Consider the following 24426-nt stretch of genomic DNA (forward strand, 5'->3'; position numbering starts at 1 on the left):
GAATCTACTCTCCCACTCATCCAGCTCAGGAGACAAGAGGTGAAGATACCTTTAAAGGGTGAATTCATACATTAGAGAACTCAAAATTATTATTTCTTTGGTTTTGATTCACACCATACTGGTCTCAGGGATACTTCAGGCTTCATACTCTGGTATCACTCCTGGCAGTGCTCAGGGTACCTGGTGGTTCAGAAGATTGAACAATCTTCTGCATGTGAAACATGCATTTCTACCCTTCCTCCTTGATATTGAGGTATCACGATTTATGTACTGTCACTGATAGTTTCATGGGAATCAGTGACACTACACTGTCCATCAGGGTGTCTGCTTCTCTCAGCATTTCTTGATTTGTTACTTAACTGAAAAAAAACTGTTGAAAGAGTTTTCAGCCCCTAAGAGAGACCACATGATACCACATGACTAAGATTTATAATAACATGTTGAAATATTCTTAATTTTGACACAATTCCAAACTCACAGAAAGGTTGAAAATATTATGCAAAGAAATGCTGAGCTTTTAAAACCTTTTCCCCTTTCTCCTTTTCTCTTTATTTTTTTCACATTTTCCTCCTCTATTTATTTCTCCACTATTTCTTTTCTCTCCCCTTTTCTTCTCTTCTATTTTCACCAGGAAGGTTGAAAACACATGCCTATTTACCCTTAACTATTTTAGTGTATGTATATTTGTTTTTGGGGCCATGCCCAGTGATGGTCAGGGAGTAACTTTTGGTTCTGTGCTCAGGAGTCACTCCTGGAAGTGCTCAGGGAACCATATGGGATGTTGGGAATGGCTGCATGCAAGACAACTGCTCTACCAGCTGTACTATCTCTCTGACCCGAGGGGCTTAGTGTGTACTTTCAAAAACTAAGAATAGTTTCATATGTGTAATACAATCATTGAAATCATTAATATTGATGCAGAAGTATTGTCCATTCCATAGACCCCATCCACTCCTAGTCATATTCTTAGTAGCATTGTAGCACTGTCATCCTGTTAATCATCAATTTACTAGAGTGGGTGACAGTAGTATTTCCATTTGTCCTGGTCCTGAGATTTTAGCATTGTAAACTTTATAACCCCTCTCCGCAGATGCTGCATGCCAGCTGGATGTCCTTGGGCATAATGGTGATACCCTTGGTGTGAGTGGTACAAAAGTTGGTGTCCTTGAAGGGCCCCACCAGGTAGGCCTCACACGACTCCTGCAGTGCCATGACGGCCGAGCTCTGGGAGCGCAGGTGGGTCTTGAAGTCCTGCGCAATATTGAGCACCTGCCGCTGGAACGGTAGCCTGCAAATAGGCAGCTCAGTGGACTTCTGGTAGCAGTGGATCTTGAGTAGCGCCATGGGTGTTGGGCCGGTAGCGGTGCGGCTTCTTCATGCCACCCATGGCTGGTGCGCTCTTGTGGGCCGCCTTCATGACCAGCTGCTTGCGGGGTGCCTTCCTGCCCGTTGACTTGTATGCCATCTGCTTAATACGAGCCCTCTCGTTCTTCCCTACTCAGCTCGAGACTCCTTCAGGGTTAGAGAAATGAGACCCATTTTTGCTAATGCTGTTGGCAGATTTGATACATCACTGGTAGCTTGCCAGGCTCTGCCATGCAGGCTGGATACCCTCGGTAGCTTGCCGGGCTCCATGTTCTTAGTAGAAAAAGAAAATCCTTGATCATGTATTTTATCCAATTAATTTTTTATCCTGGAAGAATTCCTCAATATTTCTTTATCTTTCATATTTTTGATGAATACAGGCTAGTTGTTTTGTGGAGCATTTGTCTGGTGTTGGATTTTCCTTTTAGTTTTATACTTGCTCCCCAAAATGCAAATGACCAGATCAGGGGCAGCTGGCATCAGCAAAGACCATCTTCATTTTTGCAGTCTAGGCTCAGACAAATTCCCTTTTGCCCTGAGTGTGCGTTTCCTCCCCATCGTCCTTATTTATCTCTCTGTAACAGTTGTAGGAAAATCAGATACTTTGCTAGTTAGCATTCAGGTTTATCAAGTGTTGTTCTCAAATATATATCATTGCATGTGGTAGATGGATTAATTGATTCTCAGATTTCAATGGTGAGAGCACTAAACAGCCACTATAAGCTGTGAAGGAATTAATGTTATATAGTTTGTTTTGGTGAAAATGAACTCTGAATTCTAAACAAAACTATGTACAAATTAATTTCTAAAGTTTAGCTGGTTCTCTACAAGTGATTTCTATTTGCTTTTTGGTTAATTTTGCTATAATATGTTTCCATATTGGTCCCCACTTAGATTATAGATATCTTTACTCAGACTTCCAAATATCTTTAAAGAAATTTTATCTACAACATGGTCCAATAGCATAAAACTGGGAAATGAAATGTTGCAAACATCTTTAAACTTAATTTATCAGGCTCACTGGCCCCTTCATCTTACTGTTAGAATAAAGAGAGTAGAAGAGTGAATGAGGGGAATTAGAGAGGTGTTTAAGATGTATTATATGCCTTAGTAGACAGGGGTTCTGAAGATCTGGGACATATCTAGAAAGACCCACTAGTCAGTAATAGAATTCACAGGAGAATCATGGATTCAGACACTTATAGTACAATGATTATTTGAAGTTGCTGTATAATTTGAGCTCTGTTATAGATGTTGTTCCTAATACGAGCATTAGTATGCTTACCTAGGCAAAGAGGGTTTTAGTGAGTAATAAAAATTCAATTTAGGTAAATACTTAAATGAGTAACTTATTTATTAGGACCCAGTTCCATTTAAATTAGTTCATGATACACAGTTCAGGCAGTTGGAACTATGGGAATTTTGTAGTTATGTTTTCGGGTAATATGGAGAATAATCTCATGTTTCGCAGACATTGATTTTACAACTTTTTGGTTATTGATTTGTGCCCTCTTAATTGGTTCGTTTGTCTTGGGAGTATGTGACATTTAATACAGGTAGAGTTAAGGGAGAAGGAGGAGATCAATTTTAATATTTGAGAGGGAAGATTATAAAGAGTTTTGAGAATCAGGAAAGGAACTCAGAATATCTTCTAAAGCTTATTTGGTGGAATTAAAGAGACTTACAAGATAAAGCAATTACTGAATGGGAGGAGTTGAAGGGGTAAGAGAGGGAAGCCAGACAGATGAGCTAGTAGTAGAATAACCACTAGGTTATTTCTTATTAATAATGAAAAAATAAGAACTCTGAGAGTAAAATAAGTGGTATAGATTAGGAGGGTATTTTAATGATGAAGTTATTAAGAGTTAGTGACTAATGGCTTATGAAGATGTACTAACTTATTGATAATTATATGATTTTACCTCATGGCAAGTCAAATTTAATGTTACTATTTATTAAAATAGAGTATCTGTGAGTTGACTTGGGGTATAAAAATGATCTATTCGTGTTGGAGTTTCACATGTGGAGCTTAGTATGTCTAAAAACATCCAAGTGACTGTCTAAGAAGTTGGAGATTGGTGTTGAAGAGACAGAACAATGGGTAAAGTGCTTGCCTTGCATGCAGGTAACCTGTGATCAATACCTGTGATCCCTTGAGAACTGATTCAGGAGTAATCCCTGAGCACAGCCAAGTGTAGTCCAAAAGCATAAAGAAGTTGGAGGTTGACAAAACAGCAGAGAGGGCACTTTTGGAAGATGAGACCAAGTGGCTAAAGGCATCACATGATCAGTGAGGTTCTCAATATAAGGCAAAATGACCTTATTACAAGATTTTTTCATGACAGGCCACAGGTGCCCTTATGGAGAGAAGTTTCTGTGGATTAGAAGAGAAGATGGTGAGTGTTAGTGAAATGATCCAGAAAAAAAAGATGAAATAGAAGACAATAGATTAAAAGAGGACATATATATGGTGCACAGCGGGTAGGGCGTTTGCCTTGCATGCAGCCAACATGGCTGACCCGAGTTCGATTCCTCCGCCCCTCCCGGAGAGCCCGGCAAGCTACCGAGAGTATTCGATATGCCAGACACAGTAACAACAAAGTCTCCAATGGAGACGTTACTGGGCCCACTCGAGCAAATCGATGATCAACGGGAGGGCCTTTACTTTACTTTACCTTTATATATATGGTGAACAAATGAGTCCACTTATTTGCTGGACGAAAGAAAGAGGGAATATGATAGTGAGAGAGAGAAAGAGAGAGAGAGAGAGGAAGAGAGAGACTAGTAGAAAGGTTTAGGAGGCAAATACTTAAAAAAAAATCTATACCTTGCAATATGATTGTAGGACCCTGAAAAATCCCTTTGCCTCTCTTAATTGTAATTTCTAATTGTCCAGTCTGACATTGTTGTGACTCTCATGCACAACCACCAATTTCAGCAATTGGTGCAGTATTGGTGCATCTAGCAGGTGAAATGGGTGGTGAGGGATGTGGAGAATGTAACTGGGGCCTGAGATGGAATAAATGTACATTGAAAATATGTGGAGAGTGCATGAAAGTCAAGAAATGGACTTAAATACCATTGTGATAATGTGATTTAAAATACAATACCATTTAACACAATTTTAGTAAGGCTCTATATTTTGCAAAACTATTGATGATAGAGTTTTGTGCATACCCACAACTGTGTCAACTTCTTTCTACTAATGTCTCACGATCTCTATTACTATAGAGAAAATGTCTGCTATGCTTTTTCTGGAGATTTTGGCCAAAGGAGTTTAAGTCCTCCAGTAACTCTGCTTTAGGACCCTGGAGTCTTTATTCCCATCTAATTATGTTCATGTGAGGGCAGTGCCTGCTTTGGTCTTCTGGGAACTTCCATTTTTTGTTTTACTTTCTTCTTTTTATAAAAGTCATTAGTTTCTACAGGAAAATTCTGCTGGAAAATGTTGTAGAAAAAAACTTTATGGAATCTGTGGTAAGTTGGGATTTATGACAGTGGGCCTTGATGAATTCCATGATGCAGGGGAGGCAAAGAAGAATGTGAGATTTGTTCCATATCATTACCTTTCTATTTTTAATACACTTCAGACTGCATAGAATAATGTCCAGAATTCACCTTCCAGATCTCTCAGGAAAGATGATAGTTTAATATCTATCTCATAGAAACAAGCAACATTATTAGTTTACGTATTATTAGTTTATATATTATATTTATAACATTATTAGTTTATATTTCAGAGATATTATGAAATATTTCCATTACATACATACTTTCATTTTTACACATACAATAGAATCCACTGTATCACTGTCAGCCTGTTGTTCATCGATTTACTCAAGCAGGTGCCAGTAACGTTTCCATTCGTCCAAGCCCAGAGATTTTAGTAGCCTCTCCTTACTCATCCTTCCCAATGGTTCCGTATTGGAGGCTCTTTCAGGGTCAGGGGAATAAGACCTGTTATTGTTACTGTTTTGGCATATAGAATATGCCACAGGTAGCTTGCCAGGCTCTGCTGTGTGGGCGGGATACTCCCAGTATAGTAGAATAGTTATATATGGTAGTTTATATTTTCATCTTTTTCTTCTAATAGTAAATATTAGTGGCTTGTTTCATTTTATACAAGTAACTGGCCTTATTTGTAATGATTGCCTATTACTTTATTACACGTATAATCTGGTTCCTTACTAATGAATCAGATTGTTTTCAGCACTATTTTAGGACAGCCAATTCCATTATGCAACATTTTCACTACAATATATACAAATATTATAGAAAAATATTTGAAAATTATATTTTTAGGTTAAAGCATATGCTTATTTGCAGGGGAGGGACTCCTAAGTTTTGTGTAGAGGCCCTGGGAGGACTCAGCCTGTTGATTGGTGGTTCAGTGCTAGGATGTGGTGCTTCCTGGTGAAGCTCAAGGGAGGACCTCAGGGGCTACCACTCAGCAATGATCAGGAGGCTAAAATGACACGTAGTGTCAATGGGAAGCCTGTGGTATCAAGGATTGAATTTGGGTCAGGTGCACGCTGGGCATATACCTTAACCTCTGCTCTACTGCCCAGTCTCAAGTATCTGTGAATTTTGATGTGGACATATTTGAAGAAGTTTGAAGAAAGTGAAAATGAAGGATGATTGCTTTTAGTCAAAGTTATGGACTAATTACCCATTAGGGGAAGTAGAATGTGTATAATGGGAAACATTTGACCACATATCTGTAGACTCTAGTCAAGTAAAAACAAAGAGGAGGTTAAGATAAAAGTAGGATATTCTTAACATTACTTTTTGAGGCTAGTGATCCTGTAACAATTGGTTATTGTGTGTCAGGGGTTTCTACAGATATGTTCCAAGCTGATGAAGTTGTATCTGAACTTTGCCAGATAACTCCTGGTAAAAGTTAAAATATCTTCCCAGTAACGGGATGTGTGGGGGATGGGGAAATTCTGTGGATTCCTATCCTGGAGGCTATAGGCACCTGGTCTCTGAAAGTCAGGTCCTGAATTAAGCTATAAAATAGAATCTTCTGAGTGAAGGAACAAGTTATTAGACTAGATAAGCGGCATAGCAATGCCAGAGTAGGAACAATGAAAGCAATTCTCTATTCAGATAAGGGACTGGTATCTCTGTAGCTCTATTCTACCACCTCTTGCTTCCCGACATCAAAGAGATGATAGACAATGCAAGAATTGAGTGTCATAAAATCAAGAAGCCTTTTTGTTCAAGTATCACACCCTTTTAGTCACCTCCTTTTGGCGCCCCAAATCATAACATTTCTGGGGCCAGAGTTCCCTATTTGGTGATATTTCCTCAACAAACTAAGGATTTGTTTCAAATAAGAAAGATAAGTTCATCTAAGTAAATCTATTCTTTCATAGCAGGGAACCCCCTTCTCAGATCTCTTGTGTCTAAATACTTGAAGAATTTCCTTATGGGCTAGTGTGTAAAGTCAAAATGAGATGGAGGCTATAGTGGATGTTTGTGTAACCAGAGAAGACCCAAGAAAATAAAGAACTATTCCTTCCATTTACCTATATTTATTCCCTTATTAAAAACATTATAGATGTACCTTTTCCTGATATGTGTTTCTGGACTTCAGAGAATATAATGCACAGGAGTTAAGAGACTTAAAGTTTTAGATCCACCTTCCCATTCTTTAGGTGAGTCAACATAGACAGAGCTAATGAGACTCAGAGTCCAAATGTATAAAATAGGCATAATAACAGGATGAAGATCTTAAAGACAAAATGGGTAAGGAAATTTGGCTTACTGTAAAGTATGGCTGATACACACTGTTAGTAACTATAGCTATTATTATTAATATAAATCTTACAGGGTCAGTTGCGACTTAGTTTGCTTCTTCAGAGTTATGGAAAATCCTTATAAATTTCTTGGACAGTATCAACACATTTGTTTATTCTCCTTGGATTCTGTGCAGAAACAGTATAGGCAATTGCTTCAAGTGTCAGGCAGAGGTAGTCTGAGTAATAGCCGGAAATTAGACTGGTGGCTTTTGAATCACAGTTCTTGGATCATCAGAATTGGCATTACGTAGGGGTCTTGCTGGGACCCTAAATCTCTCGGGGTGAAACCCAGTGATCTTGCGATTTAACATCTCCCTTCCTGTGGACCCAAGTGAAACCCAGCTAGTGTGAAAAAAAAAAAACTACTAAAGGAGATTCATGGGATACCTCTTGGTTTCCAACATCACATGGGAGTTTTTGGAGTGGGAGAAGAAATTCAAATGGGCAGGCTCACAACCCAGGGCCACATTCAGGTGAATGGTTTAGCAATCCTGCTTCTTTCTGAACGGTCTTCTCTTGGCTGTGAACAGCCTGTCAAGCAGCTTTCCTTTCTTCTTTCTCTCCCTCAATTTTCTCCCACAAGACACAAGATAGTTCCTGTGTAGGCATCTCAGATTACCATTTCTTCCTCAAAGCCAATTAAAGGTCTCTAATCCTTCTTGTGTTTACCTAAAGGATGAATTTGATAGGAAAGGATGAATGGGAAGGGAAAAATCCTAGAAGGGCTTGGGAAAGGAAGTTTCTGCTCCAGTGGTGGGAACACACCCTTTCTCATTAAGCTTATTATGTGCTGGTGCATTTTTTTTCTAGTTATAATTCTCCATCCATTCTGTATCTTCCTTCTAAAGGCTTCAGTGGTGTTTTCAAAGACAGCATCTGATGTTATCCTTAGTATTAATACTTTGGAGTTTTGTTTTGTTTTTTTAAGTACATCTCATGGACCCTACAGTATGAGTTTGAATCATATGAAATATTATCTTTGTAGGGCAAAAGCCAGTGACTAACAGCAATTTACTAGGATTAAACTCAATACATATACTCAAGATCACTAGAACTTTTTTGGCAGAGCAAGTCACCAACTTTGTGAGGTTATCCAGATTTTTCTACTTCCTGGGTGAAGTCCTTATACAAATAACTTAACCTCCCTAGTCTCACTTTCTTCATCACTAAAGTGGGAATACAATTAACTTTGCAATAGACTGATAAAGGGTTCATGTAGAATCATATAAAGCGTTGAGTGCAGTGCCTGTGTTTTCACTGATCTTAATGTTTAGTGTCATTTTAGTAACATCATTTTAGTGATGCCATAGACACTGCTCTAGAAAATCCTGTCTCATCTCTTTTCCTGTATTCTCTAAGCCCTGTCCCAAAGTTTTATTAGTGGTGAGCCTTGAAACAATAATGGTTACTCACCTAGAAATAAACATCTAAGGACTTCACACATGATGTATTTTTATGAGAGGGTCAGAGAATGAAATATTCTTTTACTATTTTCAGAAACCATTATTACTTTTTATTTCAGAGAAGGTCAGGCAGATTTACTTGTCATTTAGAATCAAGGTAGGAAAAAAGAGAGAAGCCTCAAGAAGGCCAAAACCCAGTTTTGGCTGCATCATTAAATAGATCCACTTAACCTCTTGAGGTCTCCTTTTGTCTGGAACATAAGAATAGCATATAGTCTCAGACTGCCTTAGGGAAAGATGAAAACAATGGGTAGAGCTAATGCTCAGGAAAGTGCTGAAGCATTTGGAAGGCAGAGATTTTGTATAAATTCAAGTTGTTACATTATATAAAGACAACATTCTCTTTTGGCAATAATCACAACAAAAATCTATCATCTTTTATAATTCAAAAGCAAAATGAGGAAATGAATTTTTTTAGTAGAAACATCATCTCAGAAATGTTTAGAAAGTGAAATAGGATATTCTCAATGGCCTTTCTGAGCAAGGTTAAGAGCTAGCTGCACTTGGTCTACCTCCACCGAAAGAGTCCTGACAGATAGCCTTTCTGGCTAATTACTGGATTTTAAAAATGGTAACTGGGAACCTGAAACCCTTTCAGTTGGATTGTTGACAAAAGATTGAATTTTCAAAGATGGTGCTAAATGGACATTTGCATGTGTTCCAGTGTTCTGTATGGAATCCCGTTCTTTTGCAAGGAAAAGCAATACAACATCACACCAACAAAATGACTTGCCTTGCATTTGTAAAATGTTCAAGGGCTTATGAGAGTTGAGTAATGACAGGTACAGGAAGCAGGCATGAGGGAGGAAGTCAGGTAACTTCATTTTCCTTGATGTATTTCCTCTTTGTATTCATAAAGGGATGGGAAAGTAATGTTTCTATGGGAGAACTGGGGTGGGGAGCTTAAATTTTTCTCCTTGGGAATGAAAGTGCTGGTAGGTTTTCCTTTGCTTATATCATATGATAGAACCCATGCACGTAAGAGATTTGTATATAATTAGAAGTGACTCAGGTTTTTGCCATTTTTTTGCCATGTATTATAAGGGGATTAGTGGGATTTGATTAGTACAAAGGTATTTTGAATATCTTCATCCTTTAAAAATTCCAGCCATTGCCACAAATGCCCTACATACACGATAGAAATGCGAGCACTCTGTAGACGTTCTTTGTTCATTTTTAGAGAGTGAAACTCTATGACCTGGCACTTCCATTCTCTTTCTCCTTGTATGTTCTTTACCTTGATTATATGATTATGCACATAGCCCCATGCTTTTGTTTTTATGTAACTGCACAACAGTATAAGTAGAGATACAAAAAAACACTCAACCAAATATATGCTAAGTTCTAGCCATGTTTTTTTTTTTTTATCTATTCTGGGGAAGCCCAGCTGGATTGCTAGCAATTTCCTTGGATGTAGTAAGCAAATGAAAAGTGAATTAATACTCTTACTAATTAAACCCAAAGAAGTAAAAAATGGAAAAAAATTCTTGGTAAATACCATTTGATGTCAGTAAGGTGGCAATTAAGGATTTTTTTTTTCTTACTCTTTATTTGACAAATGCCACTTTTCTTGCGCAAATCTAAGTGATTTGTAATTTCCATAGAGGCTATTTGGCATAAAAAGTGTTTTTGAAAATACAAGATTTGCTTTTTTTAGTTTGATTAGCAGCATAAGATCTGGGTATTTAGATATTACCATATAGACTTGTGTCTAATATTTTCTTTCTCTTTGTAGATTTTCAAAATGCCACACAGTTGAAGTAGCTGTGTTATCAGACTATAAAGATTAATTTAGTACAACTAACCAACACAACTAACCATCACTACTACTGTTCAAGTGTCACTGGAGGGATTTAAACTAATAATTGCTGCTTCTGATATTATTAATAAAATCTATCTAAATACACCATTCTAGTGTTCTTGCCAATATTTACAAAGTTTCTTAAGTACACCTAAAACAGAATAAATTATGGGTGGTGTTGGTTTGTGGTATTTTCATTTTAGTAGATTTTTTTCTTCCTTTACTCCTCCAAAACCATGAAGTCTTAATATATGGAGTCCCTGTTACATAAAGGAAGGAATGCTTATGCTTACCTTAGATGCTTATCATCTGTTCTCTTTTTTTTAATTCTTCAAACTAATTCCTGTAGAACTCTATTTTTAAAAAAAAATTTTAAAACTTTTTTATTGAGTTACTGTAAGATAGACCACTACAAAGCTATTCATGATTGGATTTCAGTCATACAGTATTCCAACACCCATTCCTCCACCAGTGTGTGTTTTCAGCACCAGTGTCCCCCTGGGCTGGAGCGATAGCACAGCCAGTAGGGCGTTTGCCTTGCACGCAGCCAACATGGCTGAGCTGAGTTCGATTCCTCCGCCCCTCTCGGAGAGCCTGGCAAGCTACCGAGAGTAGCTTGCCCAGATGGCAAAGCCTGGCAAGTTCCCCGTGACGTATTCTATATGCCAAACACAGTAACAGGTGTCACAATGGAGACGTTACTGGGCCCGCTCGAGCAAGTCAATGAACAACAGGAGGACAGTGACAGTGACAGTGACCAGTGTCCCCAGGTTCCCTCTGATTACCCCACCTCCACCCCCTGCCTGCCTCTATGTCAGACGCTTTTCTTCTCTCTCTCTCTCTCTCTCTCTCATGAGCATTGTGGTTTGCAATATTAATTCTGAAAGGTTATCAAGAATATCCCTTTACCTACTTTTAACCCTCAGATCTTGTCCAGCATGATCATTTCCAGCTATTATTGCCATGTCTGTCTTTTCCCTATCTTATCTACCCTCAGTCCCCCCCTCACCCTCGCCCCTTGTGGTTAGTTCCAGCCATTGACCAGTCCTCCTAACCCCTGTTTGTCCTGGGTATGGATATTAGTCTTCTATTACATATATTTTTTATATACCACAAATGAATACAGTCATTCTATATGTGTCCAGTTCCTTCTGATTCATTCCATTCAGCAGGACACTCTCCATGTCCATCTATTTATAGGCAAATTTCATGAGTTCATTTTTTTCTAACAACTGCATATTATTTCATTTTGTAGATGTGCTATATTTTTTTTATCCATTCATCTGGCACTCAGGAAGTTTCCAGATTCTGGCTATGGTGAATAGTGCTGCAATGAACATAGGAGTGCAGATGGCATTCCTGCTGTGTATTTTTGGGCTCCCAGGGTATATTCCCAGAAGAGGCATTGCTGGGTCAACTGGGAGCTCAAATTGTAGTTTTTTGAGAAATGTCCATATTGTTTTCCAAAAAACGGAGGGATCAGTTGGCATTCCCACCAGCAATAAAGGAGAATCTCTTTCTCCCCAAATACATGCCAACACTGATTGCTTTTGTTCTTTTGGATGTGGGCCCGTCTCTGTGGTGTGAGATGATATCTCATTGCTGTTTTGATCAGCATCTCTCTGATGATTACTGATGATGAAGAGTATTTTTTTCATGTGCCTTTTGGCCATTCGAATTTCTTCTTTGAGAAAGTTCCTGTTTATTTCATCGTCCCATTTTCTGATGGGATTGGATGTTTTTGTTTCTTGTAGAGTTCAGCTTATATATCTTTGAAATTAACCCCTTATCAGAAGGGCATTGGGTGAATGTCCTTTCCTATTTCGTAGGCTGTCTTTGTATCCTGGTCACTGTTTCTTTTGAGGTACAGAAGCTTCTTAGTTTAAGATAGTTCCATTTGTTTATCTTCTTAAAAATAATTTTAAAATTTTATTTTATTAAGTAAAATTCACAATATTTGATTACATTTAATATTAAACACCATTCTCACCACTATTACACCGTCCCACCACCATATTTTGGATGTTTCTATCCCAAACCCTAAGACTTCCCCCAAAGCAGAACCAAAATAATTTATTTTGTACTGTTTGTTATAAAAAATCGCTGAAAATGCTACAAAAAGTTTCCTTACAGGAAAGAGTGTGAAGGTTGTTGTATTTCACACAAGGACCATTAAGCTCTTCTATAAGAGATCACTAACATGTTGTTAAAGAGTGAGTCTTGTATGCGTGTATATATATATATGCATATCTGTAAAAACACATTTCCCTCTAAGATTGGTTGCCTTGTACTTTAAACCCCCATTTGTTTATCTTTGTTTCCACTTGGTTAGTCAGTGGCATTTCATCTTTGAAGATACCTTTAGCTTCAATATTGTGGAGGGTTTTGCCAACCTTTTGGTCATATACCTTATGGATTCTGGTCTGATGTTGAGGTCTTTATTTTACTTATTTTATTTATTTATTTATTTATTTTTTGCTTTTTGGGTCACACCCAGCAATGCACAGGGGTTACTCCTGGCTCTGCACTCAGGAATTACCCCTGGCAGTGCTCAGGGGACCATATGGGATGCTAGGAATCAAACCCAGGTTGGCCACGTGCAAGGCAAACTCCCTACCCGTTGTGCTATTGCTCCAGCCTCTGATGTTGAGGTCTTTAATCCACTTTGATCAGACTTGTGTTCCTGGTGGTAGGTAGAGGTCTTAACCCATATTTGTGCATGTAGCTGTCTAGTTTTGCCAGTACAATTTGTTAAAGAGGCTTTCCTTGCTACACTTTATATATCTTGCTCCCTTAACAAAGATTAGATGATCATATATTTGAGGGTGTGTAAGACTATTAAACCCTATTCCATTAGTCTTAAGATCTGTTTTTGTTCCAATACCAGGGTGTTTTAACTGTGACCACTTTGTGGAGCGGTAGCACAATGGTAGGGCGTTTGCCTTGTGCACAGCCAGCCTGGCTGAGCCAGGTTCGATTACTCCGTCTCTCTCGGAGAGCCCAACAAGCTACTGAGAGTATCTTGGCCGCACGGCAAAGCCTGGCAAGCTCCCCATGACATATTCAATATGCCAAACACAGTAACAACAAGTCTCAAAATGGAAACGTTACTGGGCCTGCTAGAGCAAAATCGATGAACAACGGGAGGACAGTGTTTGTGTTTGACAGTACAGTTTCAGGTTGGAGAAGGTCATGATTTCGTTCTTTCCCCCGCTAGAATTACTTTAGATATTTGTGGGGACTTATTGTTCCATATGAATTTCAGGAGTGTTTGATCAGTTTCTTTGAAAAATATCATGGATATCCTCACAGGGATTGCATTGAGTCTGTATAGGTCTTTGAACAGTATTGCCATTTTGACAATGCTAATTCTCCCAATCCATGAGCAGGGTATGTGTTTGCATTTCCTTGTGTCTTCTTTTATTTCTTGAAGTAGCATTTTGTAGTTTTCTTTGTACAGGTCCTTTACCTCCTTAGTTAAGCTGATTTCAAGGTACTTGATTTTCTGAGGCATGATTGTGAACGGGATTTTTTTTTTCATATCACTCTTCTCTCTCATTATTTGCATATAGGAAAGCCATAGATTTTTGGGTATTGATTTTATTCATCTGTTCTCTTCTAAGCCTCAGTTTATACCCTAGTTATGTTACTTGGAAGCTGGGTTTCCTTGGACAATGTTTTTGCTTCAGTTTCTTCATCTGATAAAAGGGAGTGGTAATAAGAGAGCTGTTGTAAATGTTAGATGAGTTAGATGCTACAAAGCACTTTGAGGGTTTAAATAAATGTTAGCTAGAATGGAGAAGTTGAGTCCAAATGAAGCTTTTACATCAGCACTAGGAATGTGAATAAGGAAGTATGGGATTCTGAATTTGAAAGGATTTAACTCAGACGTGTTAAGAAAAAATAATCATGTTATGTTCTGCTGTGCTTACTATTTGGTATCATTGGAAGCCACACCAATCTTGTGAAAAAGTTTCAGTATAAACCATTTCAAACTTTGCCATTTTCTGTAAAACACTCATGATTTCACTTTACATTATAAAATGCTGAGATGCCCGTAGAAGAAAGGAGCAGGGAGAAGAGAATGAGATGATTAAGGGGTAAGAAAATAAGGCCTGTGGAAAGTCAAAAAAATTTATGGAGGGGACCAAGCCACCAGTGACTTTCTCTGTAGAGAGCTGGATGTGGGTTGAGGTTCTGTCACCAAGGCTTAATGAGAAAGAAAAATGACATTTGTAGGAGGCACGTTTGAGTGAAATGAATGGAAACTTTGCAGTAATAGGTGTTAGGCTACTGCTTTCTTTTGTCTTGGTTTGGGTTCTCGCCAAACAGACCCCGAGACAGATTTGGGTGGTGACTAGAAAAAGCACAGTGAGGTGGGGAGCAAGAAGGGAGAAAGCCAAAGTATATTGTATTAATGAGTGTTACTGTTGATAGCAACTGGCCCTCAATACTACTGGGACCTTGTTGAGACTGAATCTTACTTCAAGTTGTGGGAAATATGTTAGTTTTTATCCATGACAATTTAAATTTTATTATGACTAAGTATGTGTGAAATATAAGCAAGTCTCGTTTGCTTAAAATCATTTGTAATCCTTAACTAAACCTTATTACATATTCCCTTTTGTAATATGGGAAACAAAAATTCATATCTGGTTTTAAAAATGCCAGGAATCTTAACTATTTATCCTCCACTCCTCACAGGATGAGCATTACCCCAGAAGTACTCAACCACTGCTTCCCTGAGCATGGGCTGGGAATGAACTTGCATAGCATTGAGAGCTATCAGGCTGAGAAGGAGAATGGGGAACTGCAAACGGGGATAAAGCAGGTCCTGTAAATGCAGGTGAACTCCGGTGTCCTAAAGGAACTGCACCTGTTCTACCCAGTGACTTAAGAGAACTACTTCTCACATAAGGCTTAAGTAAATGCAAGCGTTTTGTGTAAACAAGTGACTTATTTTCCTAGTATAATAGTGCTATTTCTCGATAATTTATCTTTCTTTTTCTTCTCTTTTGTAACATTTTAAATGTAACATTTTAATCTTCAGTTCTTCCTATCATCCACTAGATTTCATCCATAATCTTCATTTTTTATATTTTTATTTGAAGCTGTTAAGGTGTTGAGGGGAGAGTTTTATATATCTGTCCAGATAGCACAGCGGTAGGGTGTTTGCCTTGCACGGAGCCAACATGGCTGACCCGAGTTCGATTCCTCCGGCCCTCTTGGAGAGCCCGGCAAGCTACCGAGAGTATCTCGCCCGCAAGCACCCCGTGACGTATTCGATATGCCAAACACAGTAACAACAAAGTCTCCAATGGAGACGTTACTGGGCCCGCTCGAGCAAATCGATGAACAACGGGAGGACAGTGACAGCTATCAAATAATCATTCTAATTGCAGATTTTTCATAACAAGGTATTACCATTGGTGTCACTTCCTTCAATACTTTTATATAATGTCTTTGAGCTTGCATTCCTCTCGTTTATTTTTATATGGATAAATATCTCAAAATATAAAATAATTATTTTTTGTCCAGCTAAGGAAAGAAAATCAGAATGCTTCAACATTAGGAATTTGGGCTTGAAAGACAGGTTGAACAAATTCTGTGTTTGGTAGACTGGCACAATTATTATTTCTGATGCAAATAATTTTGCACTATGTTTGATAGTCTATCTTAAATCACTGACTCTGAAACACTAAAAAAGACATCTTAAACTTAACTTTTGGAATTGATCATTGAAAGCCCCAGAGAGAAAACCCCATCACCTTACTTGTGCCTTTTTTCTCACTACATGGGAGAAAATTAATTTCCTTTTATTCTAAATTCATATGATTTTTGAATAAATAAAATTCAGTCTTGTTCAATGGAGTTGTCATATGAACATTTTATTCAATATCAAATCCTTGAATTTCTACTTGTGTTTAATTTTTTTTTCTGCCTTTGTAATTCCCGGTAGTGGGAAACTTATTTTTGTCTCTAATGTAATGATACCATTTAGAATAACTTCTAGAACATAATACATGTTCAATAAGTAATTAACAAATAAACAAATAATAAGTGGCTCTTTCGATAGCTTTTAGAGAATTTAGTACTGATTTCTATCACAGTCTATATTCAAAGTGCTCATCCTCCTGAACCACAAGTGTTATTTTAGGACCTGAAAAAGGAATCAGTTCCAGCCCTATCCACTAATATATATATATATATATATATATATATATATATATATGTGTGTGTGTGTGTGTATACAGTTAGATATATATACGAATGTGTGTATATACAGTTAGATATATATACGAATGTGTTATTATATTATTATTATTATATTATCATTCCTGTTATTCGTCGATTGCCTCGAGCAGGCCCCAGTAACGTCTCTTTCATCCTAGCCCTGAGATTATATTCAAGGCTCTTTAGGAGAATGAGACCCATCATTATTACTGGTATTTGGCATATTTGGTACACCACGGGGAGTTTGCCAGACTCTGCCCTGTGGGCAGGCTACATTTGATAGCTTGCAAGTTTGTCCAAAGTAGGAATGAGATAATAAGATGTCATAAAAAGATGTCCTGATAAGATGTCAAGAGGCCGCAAATGCGGCCACGTGGTTCCGGGAGCTGGATTTTATAGTCTCTGAGTCTTGGCCATTGATGGGATTACACGGCGCCAGGGGACCAGGTGGTGGGTGTGACCCCCGCCAACTGGAATTTGGAGGATCTGGGTGGAGGATGCTCGACTCCAATCCGAGTAGGCTTGGAGATCTCGGCCCCAGAACCCGCGTGGATTTGTCCCTCTGCCAGTACCTTCATGTGTGCGGAGAGTGGTCTCAGCATGGTGGTGGCTGGTCCTGGAGGTCTTCGGCTGCTGGAGTCCTGGTCGGGGCAGGGAGGAAATCTCAACCCGCTGCCCTCCAAGGGGCCCCAGCGAATGTGTTATGCACACTCATAATCCATCTAATTCTTCAGCTTTCTGTACCCACATGTAAACTTAACCTATCTGGCTATGCTCCTTACTTGATCATTTGGAGAGCATCCCTGCCTTCTGGGTGTCATCAGACTCCTTGGTTTTATTCAGGTATATATCTTGGTGAAAGACCATAGTTTATATCCAACAAAAATTTATCAAGCAATAGCATGAATTATGAGCATTTTAATTTATCTTTCAAAGCACCAAACAAACTAAGATGTCTATAGACATGATTTACAAGACACGCAGACAGCACAAAGCCATTTTCAGCAGCTATCTTGACACAGTGAAACACCTTTGCCCATATTACTTACCCTTAATTAAAACATTGTTAAAAGATGTAGGTCTTTATTGCATCTTATGCATCTTAATAAAGGTAAAGGTAAAGGCCCTCCCGTTGATCGTCGATTTGCTCGAGCGGGCCCAGTAACGTCTCCATTGGAGACTTTGTTGTTACTGTGTCTGGCATATCGAATACTCTCGGTAGCTTGCCGGGCTCTTCGAGAGGGGCGGAGGAATTGAACTCGGGTCGGCCATGTTGGCTGCTTGTAAGGCGAACGCCCTACCCGCTGTGCTATCGCTCCAGCCCTATTTTGCATCTTAATATTCTGAATCAAATCCAAAATGACTTCAAAACATTTTTTTGAGGTGCCTATAAAATACTTCCTAGTTCATATCAATATCACTTTTCCTTTCTGAATAGTTACAGACATTATTTCATTCATTTTCTTTTGGATTCTGGTCTATTTATTATTGAGCTGGTAATTTCCACAGCAGACTCTTTGGTTTGATGAATCAATGAGCATTTGATTCGTTGCATTTATAATTTATTAGTAAGTTAGTACATATTTGATTCAATTTATTAATTTTAAAGGAATTAGAACACATTAAAATTTATTAAATGTTTCAAACCCTGTTTAACATCATTTACTCTATTATGAGTGGTACAAATGGATTCCCAGTACCTTGTCTGGCTCCATAGTCATCTATTGATCCATTGTATTGCAGAAGTGTGCGTGTGTCATTTCAGAACATGCCATATATGTGGAGCTGTAAGTATTGAATATTTTGCATGTCATGCTTTCTGTTTTGTACCCACACTGATTGATTTTAACTGCCACTGCTTCCACTTAAGTAGATAAGAAATTCATGAGTCACTTTTTAGTGGATTATTTATAACAAGCAATACAAAATTAATTGTTTCATTTCTGCTTTGGGGGCATGGTTTGGGATTTGGGGTAGAAACATTTGCAATATGGTGGTGGGAAGGTGCAATGGTGATGGGCTTGATGTCCAAATATTAAATGTAATGAATTATTGTGAACAACTTTATAAAAATAAAATTAAATTAGAAAACAGAAGTTCATCAGCTAAAATTTTTCAATCCCATGGCCTGACATGTAGATCATAAACATTTTATCACATCATTTCCTAATATGTGGGAGTTGATTTTGCTAACCTATTGTGTTGTTAATCCAAAAGACCTTTCAGGGAAAAAGTGCTGAATTCCAATGTAAATTGTGGAGAGTTTGTCTTTTTGCTATGTAACTATCTCACTTCTCATGGGAAACTTTTAGGCAGGGGATGCTGCTTTATTTAACTTTTATGTGAATGCCTTGGGTCTGAACCTAATGGATATGCCCCTTTCTGACCTTGATCTAATGAGGAGGGAAGTCCCTTATTTCAGTGCGTGATGTGCAAAACCAGCAATTGCACTTGAATAAATCATCTACATTTTGGTAGCTGCAGAATTTAGATGCTTCTGCAGCCATTTCATTTCATGGAGCCATCAACTCCAAAGTTGATGTTCGTTACCAAGTCGATTTATGGATTTTAGTCAGAACAGTCTGGTCTGCTTTCTGAATAAAAAAGTTAAAAATCCATTTCCTTTTCGTCCCTCTCCCACCCTTCCAATCAGCAGATCAAAACTCGGGGCCCTTCTTAACCCTCATTCAAACATCACTTCAGAAGTTAACACATTCAAGTTCCAAAAGCAATGCTTTTAACTTCTGTCCCATGGTCAATAAGAAGCTAAATCCATCTATAAACAGTGTCAGATGGTGTCTCACACATGGCACTTAAGAAACCTTACTCTTGATAGTGCCTTGACCTCCCCACCTCCCCCGTCTCTGCCCCTCCGTCAGGCAGTCTCAGTGACACAGAGCAAGAAGGCATCAAAAGAAACCTGTGGGGTCCTGTGTGCCTCACAGCCGCCTGACCTCTGGGGGAGGGTGTTGAAGACAGGGCAGGCATGGATCTGACGTGGCTGTGGCCACTGAGTGTTTTCAGTCTGGCTTATAGCATGATGGTAGGCAGGGGACAGAGTCATTCCCTTCTACTTATTCCTCATTTCATCTGATCTGCTGTTCGGTTTTATCTGAAAGTTAAATATTGAAACTTGTTGGAGTTCAGGGATGACTTTCAAAGAAGCCAGTCTGAGGCAGGTTCTGAACTAGGAAGACTCAAAGTGGTCTCTAAGATACTAAGATGATCATTTGTCATGCACCACAGCATTTTGATGTGAAAGTCCAGTGAACAGTGTCTTTGGCAGATGTTATTGATTTCTCAGAGACCCCTTACATGTAGTTCCACTAAATCCCACAGCTTCCTGTGTCTTTGTCTGAGGATGTTTCGTAACAAGGGAGTGTTGATAATTCAATCCTCAGCTTCTTGCTCTTTTTTTTTTTCTCTTCGGGTCACACCCAGCAAGACGCAGGGCTTACTCCTGGCTCTGCACTCAGGAATTACTCTTGGCGGTGCTCAGAGGACCACATGGGATGTTGGGAATCGAATTCAGGCCGGCTGCCTGCAAGGTAAATGTCCTACTGGCTGTGTTACCATTCCAGTCCTTCAGCTTCTTGTTCTTATGCCCAATTCTGAAGTTTGTTCCACTTCAGGTTCCCTATAGGTTTGTGTCTGTAGTTTCCCACAGCAGCTGACTTGAACACACCATACTGGCTTTCTTTCTGTCTCTTGTTTATCTGATCTAGCCTCTCACTTCTAGTTTCCGGGATACTTTCTAAATAATTTACTTGTATCAAAGCCCTTTTTTCCCCTAGGCCTACTATGGCACAAACCTAAATTACAAGAGTTAGACAAAAGCTTAGATTTTGTAACAAAAAATTTAAGGAATCCTTTTAAAGCTCTATTTATACGAAGTTTGGATTCCAAGAAGAAAATCCCAAGACAAGGCTTTTATGGAAAATAGTTGATTTGGGAGGCGATTTCAAGAAATGATGCTAGGGGCATAGGGAGTTGAGATAGGAAAGAGAATAGAAGAAATAAAATGGTTATTATGAAATTTGTTGCCACTGTGGGCATAGTATTCCAGGTCCAAGAAGCTATTTCATTACTTAGTAAAACTTGACTTAGGATTGTTCTTTCTAAGGGGTGCAGGAGCTGGGGTGTTGGTTCACTGTCCTCATACACCACTGAGGGCTTTTCTAGGGCTAAGGTTCTGAAATTGAACCCTTATGGGGTCACATAACTGAATCTAGGGGTTGCAAAATTTTTGGTACAAGTAAAGATCTTTTGATCCACAATGACTAAAAATTAATTCAAAACTAACACCTCAGTAAATCTATGGTAATTCTGTTAGTGCTCATCTCTGTTGTTTATTTTTTTAGGCATAAAAATGGTCTGATACCAATAAATTGCTAATGTAATGATAAAAAATATTTCCTTAGAAAAAAATTATTGTAAATTGTTGCATTTCACCACGGAGATACTAGGTCTTTCTATGAAGTAATACTAAAACGATGTTACAAGGTTAAGCCTTCTCAACTATTTTTGTTAGTTGAGATTGGTTGCCTTTTATGTTACATCCCATTCAATCTGGTCTCTACAACTGGATTATCAGAGTTTGGAAATGGTGAGTGGCTGAAAATGGTAATTGGCAAGTGCTCCAGGAAATCCCCATTTTTTTTTTTTGAAATCCAAAATTTTTAACTGGGAAGTATGACTGGAGTTAAAATTTTTTACTGGGTGGCAGCTTTGGGGTGTGGACATGACTCCCAAGGTTTCCAGAAGTACAGGGAGGTGGGGTGAGGTAGCTCAACCTGACTCCGAGAAAGTTTGGAGATTTCAGTCACAGGGACCCACATCCCTGAGTTTTCAGCAGCCTCTGTGAGGCTTCATACTGAGACGATGAAATCAGGCCAGCTGATGGTGGCTACCTTGGAGGGTGGGAAGGAGAAGCTGTCAGGGTTTTGTTTGTGTGACCACTGAATGTCCCTCTCCGAGAGTGGCCTGGATCTCTCAGCCTGGGAATGGGTGCCCAAGAAACTTTTGCAGCTAGTTGATCTCTTTCAAAATTTATTTACAAGTTTCTCGAGCAAGGCCCTTAGATGAGGTTACATGGCAGTGGTGGGTTCATAGGGAGGAGGGTTCATAGGTGTGACTGCCAGGATTCTGGAAGTACAAGTACAGGGAGGAGGTGGATAGGGGAGCCCATCCTGACTTTGAGAAATCCTGGAGATTTCAGTCATGGGGACCCCTATATGCCTGAATTTTCTGCAGGCTTGAGGAGTGGTTGGGATTGGAGACAAAGGTAGAGGGAAGGTGGTGGGATTGGTGTTGGAATGCTGAATGTCTGTAACAAATCATTGTGGACAATTTTGTAAACTACGGTGTTTAAATAAATTGTATGGCAGGGGTGAAACTTATGTAGACCTTACCTATTTCATGTAAATTTAAAAATATATTAGCACAGAATTTTCAAAAAGTTCTATTAATGACAGGTAAGTCGTGATTATTACCATAATGAGATCCAAGTAGAAAAGAAAATTTACTGCAATATATTTTAGATTCCAGAGTTGAAAACTTACTTATGTAAATGAGAATAGGTATTTTATTATATTGTATTAAATCATTTTAATTTCCTATTTCCATCAGTTAAAACCATATAGCAATCACAAGTTAGCTTTTACTGATTTATTTTCTGGTAATTCTCTTTGCCATTTAAGTTTTGTTGGAACAAGAAGCATAAAGTAAATTTTTTATGCACCTTAGGGGGCAGGTTGGGGTTGGGAGGGAAACTGGGAACACTGGTGGAGGGAAGGTCAAACTGGTGGCGTGGGAACACTAAACGACTGAAACAATTGTATTAATGAACAACTTTTCATTCACTGTATCACTGTCATCCTGTTGTTCATCCATCGATTTCTTCGAGCAGGCACCAGTAACGTCTCCTTCATCCTTCTAGCCCTGAGATTTTAAAAAGTGCCACATTCAAGGCTCTTTCAGGGTCAAGAGAATCAGACACATCATTGTTACTGGTTTTTGGCATATTGACTACGCCACGGGGAGTTTGCCAGACTCTGCCGTGTGGGCAGGATACTTTCGGTAGCCCGCCAGGCTCTCCAGAGTAAGAACTAGACAACAAGATGTCGTGCGCCTGGGAGCTGGGTTTTATAGTCTCTGGGTCCTGGCCTTTGATGGAACCACATGGCACTGGGGGCAGCCGGTGGGTGCAATGCCCACATATCGGAAGATGGGGGATCCGGGCAGAGGAGGATGGAGATCCACGCCTAGGGTCCCACACACCTGGGCTCCTCCTCCTGCTCCCCCAGGAGTGAGGACTGTCCAAACATGTGGAGAGTGGTCTTAAGCATGGCTGTGGCTGGAATTGGAGGTCTTCAGCTGCCGGGGCTCTGCTCCGGGCAGGGAGGGAAACTCAACCCGTCCCCCTGCAAGGGGCCCCAGTGAGAACAACCAGGTGCGGAGGCAGGAGACTCTGTGCTGTTCTCCTCTGGGAGCAGGGCCCTTTAGTCTCTGGGTCCTGGCCATTGATGGGATTACACGCGGGGACAGCTGGTGGGTATAACGCCTACATACTGGAAAAGAGTGGATCTGGGTGGAGGAGGCCCCAGTTCCAATCCGAGCAGGCTTGGAGATCTATGCCCCGGGTCATTATTTTTAAAATTTTTATTTATTTTTTGATTTTTGGGTCACACCCAGCGATGCACAGGGGTTACTCCTCACTCGTCATTCAGGAATTACTCCTGGCAGTGCTCAGGGGACCATATGGGATGCTGGGAATCGAATCCAGGTTGGCCTGGTGCAAGGCAAATGCCCTACCCGCTGTGCTATTGCTCCAGCCCCTAATGAGGAACTTTTTAAATCATGGTAGCACTGTAGCACTGTCCTCCCTTTGTTCATTGATTTGCTCAAGCAGGCCCAGTAACATCTCCATTGTGAGACTTTGTTACTTTGTGTTACTGTGTTTGGCATATTGACTACATCAAGGTTAGCTTTCCAGGCTTTGCTCTGCGGGTGGGGTACTCTTGGTAGCTTAAATCATGCTATTTTAATAAAAAATATATATGTATCTTTTTTGAAAGGAGGTCTGAGTGTCAAGAAGTCCTGTTTCAGGCTTTGTACCTCTGAACTTCTGGATGATTTGTGCCTGCTTTATCATGCCCTGTAGTCATAAGCAAAGCCCTTAGCAAGATGGACCCAGTTTGCAGTAAAGATCCTTTGTGGATAGAGTTAAATGCTGAGGGATTTTGGGAAAAATACCAGAGTCCCTATTCTACACTCTAAAATTATCAAAAGCTGCAAATATGTCTCAGAAATGAGAGAAAATGCAAAGGAGCCATTCATTATTTTATTCAACAAGTACTTTAAAAGCCCTTGCTCTGTACCAGTACTAGAGAGAAATGTGAAGAATTTTTTTGGTTGAGGCTTCACTGGTATATGAACAGCTCTTTCATATATGGAGTTCCATGGTAGCTCTCTGGAGAAGCAAGTTTTAATACCAATGTGAACTTCTCAAAACTGAACCTTTTAATTTCCCAGGCTCCTATACTGACAGTTGAATGGTTACAAAACTTGTATGCTAGTCTCTGATCTGTCCTTGAATTGCCATGTGACCTTGAGTACATTATCCTCCCAGGCCCTGTTTTCCTCTAGTGCTAAATGAAAGAGCTGTCAAAAGTGCTCATTGGAACCCTGTCTGCTTGAAATTCATTGGTCAAAATCCATGTGTAAAAGTCGGGGTGTGATCCTAGGTCTACTTGTTCTG

General features: G+C 39.3%; 1 pseudogene; it reads right to left on the reverse strand.

Annotated features, from left to right (window-relative positions):
* Nucleotides 1-1071: 1071 nt before the first annotated feature.
* LOC130030346 (histone H3.3C-like) overlaps nt 1072-24426 on the reverse strand; it is a 37957-nt pseudogene continuing 14602 nt past the window's right edge.

The sequence above is a fragment of the Sorex fumeus genome, unplaced genomic scaffold (genome assembly GCF_029834395.1).
Source record: "Sorex fumeus unplaced genomic scaffold, SorFum_2.1 ptg000044l, whole genome shotgun sequence".
NCBI classification, from domain to species: Eukaryota; Metazoa; Chordata; class Mammalia; order Eulipotyphla; family Soricidae; genus Sorex; species Sorex fumeus.